The sequence below is a fragment of the Capsicum annuum genome, unplaced genomic scaffold, assembly GCF_002878395.1.
Source record: "Capsicum annuum cultivar UCD-10X-F1 unplaced genomic scaffold, UCD10Xv1.1 ctg77725, whole genome shotgun sequence".
Taxonomy (NCBI): domain Eukaryota; kingdom Viridiplantae; phylum Streptophyta; class Magnoliopsida; order Solanales; family Solanaceae; genus Capsicum; species Capsicum annuum.
In genome coordinates, this window is record NW_025888147.1 from 1 (window position 1) to 2,346 (window position 2,346).

At 39.5% G+C, this 2,346-nt stretch overlaps 1 pseudogene; it reads right to left on the minus strand.

The window, feature by feature from the left end:
- Nucleotides 1–23: 23 nt before the first annotated feature.
- On the minus strand, nucleotides 24–2,095 carry LOC124894820 (annotated as a pseudogene).
- Between the last annotated feature and the right edge of the window lie 251 nt (nucleotides 2,096–2,346).

A 2,346-nucleotide genomic window follows, 5' to 3' on the forward strand; every position in this document is an offset into this window, starting at 1 on the left:
CATTAAATGTTAAAACCAAAAACATGAACAGTAAGGACAACACCCGACTCCACTTCGCTCGTACTAATATTTTCTCCACCAGAGATAATAATGTCCTTTGAACGATCCTTTAATTCCATGTAACCATCAAGACGCTTCACTGACAAGTCCCCCTTCGAAACCAGCCTCCTTTAAAAGCATTTCTGTGGCTTTGAGATCCTTTAAGTAACCATTCATTACAGTGTTTCCCCTAATCATCACCTCACCCATTTGTTTTGACATCAAAGAGTACACTCTTCATTGATTCAGGATCTTTTACATCTACTTCCTCCAAGCCAATATGGTTCACTCTTTGACGAGCCTGAATCTTATCCTGCTCATCAGGTGATAGAGAGTTCCACTCTGGTTCCAAGCGCAAAATGTTGCTGGACCATAGGTTTCTGTTAGAACATATCCGTGATTAACATTAAAATTGAGCTCTTTCATCTTAAGTAGAACATAATGAGGTGGTGGTGCGCCACCTGTCATAACATGTACTGTCCTTGGAAGTGGTCTTTGGACACTCGGTGGTGCATTTATTATCATTGTCAAAACCGTAGGTGCACCAGCCATGTTAGTCACTTAGCACTGAACTATGCTGTTGAAAACCCCTTCTTCGGCGACACTTCTCAGGCAAATGTTCGTGCCACCTTGTGCCGCCACAGCCCAAGAAAGACATCACCCATTGCAATGAAACATGGGAAGAGTCCAAAAATAGACAGGCATCGAAATCATTTCAGCGAGCAGAGCTGCAGACAGAGAAATAAAATATGCCCCTCTGTGACTATAAATGACCCCTTTGGGTCTTGACGTTGTCCCTGAAGTATAATTGAGAGCAATGGCATCCCGTTCATCATTTGGCCATACTATCTCAAAAGTAGGTTCTCCAGTAGCTGAAAATGACTCAGTACTCTAGAATTTCTGGCAAGCTATTAGTACTGGATAACTCTCTTTATAAGAGATCAAAATTAGATGTGGCAACCTGGCACTCGCCTTGGACAGAATTTCTAGTGCACCCTTAGCAATATCGAGCAACTGGTGATCTACTAATATAATTTTGGCCTCTGAATGTCTAAGTAACACCAAGACCATTGCTGAATCATGACGCGTATTAAGTGCACAGAGAACTCGCTCAGCCATTTATTTGTACTCCAAAGTGCAGCTCATACATTGCAGGAATATTTGGAGCCAAGGCAGCAACGACGCCACCACGAGAAATTCCAAGTTGAGTAAGAGCAGAAGCAAGACGGAGACACCTATCACAGGTTTCTCTCCAAGTAAATTTAACATCTCCGTGAACGATAGAAAGCCTATTGCTATACACAACTGCTGATCTTTCTAAGAAGCTTATGGGACTCAGAGGCACGTAATTTGCCGAGCATTGCATTGTGCCCTCCATTTTCGTATCGAAAAAATGAGGCAGGGGCGGAGGAGTGTATGCTTCATCAACCGTTGGAATCAGAGGGTATTGACTCTCCATGAGTTCCTCTTTCCCATGTTTCTCTTCACTCTCCTCATAAAACTCCCTTCCTGCTTCCTCAAAACCCCATTCCCAAACTGAAATTCTCGAGATCTTTCCTCGAGTAGAGGGGAAAGATCATTGATCTTATCAATTGAATGCTCTACGAGGTCCCTCTCCGTATATCTCTCCACATAGTAACTATCTTCAGTACTCTCAACATTAGTAGTACCATATAACACCCCAGTTTTCAAAGGCATAAAAAATACCATGACTACTTGTTTTTTCTTCCATTTCGATTTTCGGTATATTAGGCTGCCCAAAACTTAGTAAAATTCCACGCAACACAACAGTACAAACAACAAATGGTGATACAGCTAACAATACTGAAAACAAAAATGGAAAATGAAGATAAGGAAGGCCATCATACCTTAGAGATTGATTTCTTCGACTGGTATTCTTCACAATCAAAGAAACAGAAGCAGAGTTGTCAGGAAATGATCTCGATTGTTCGTTCTTAAATTGATACAGCGAATATTAATAGTAAACAGTTGTAACATTAAAAAAAATGTACATCCAATTGTGTAGGAAACTAGTTTCAAATATTCTCGACTTCGTGTGAATGAGATCTAATGATATTTTATTTTTTGGGGTCCCATTTATTTATTTGTCAAGAAATTCGTCCCGATCTTTTTTTAAGGGTAAATTTGGAATACTATTAAAAAACTTTATCATATACATAAATTAAAATTTTAAAACTTCTAACTCTAATTAAAGTATGTCGCAAAAATCGGAGCAATTTGTTCACTTTTCCGTACTATTGACTTTTTCAGCCCTCTTATTCAAAATATTAAAATATTTATACTCCC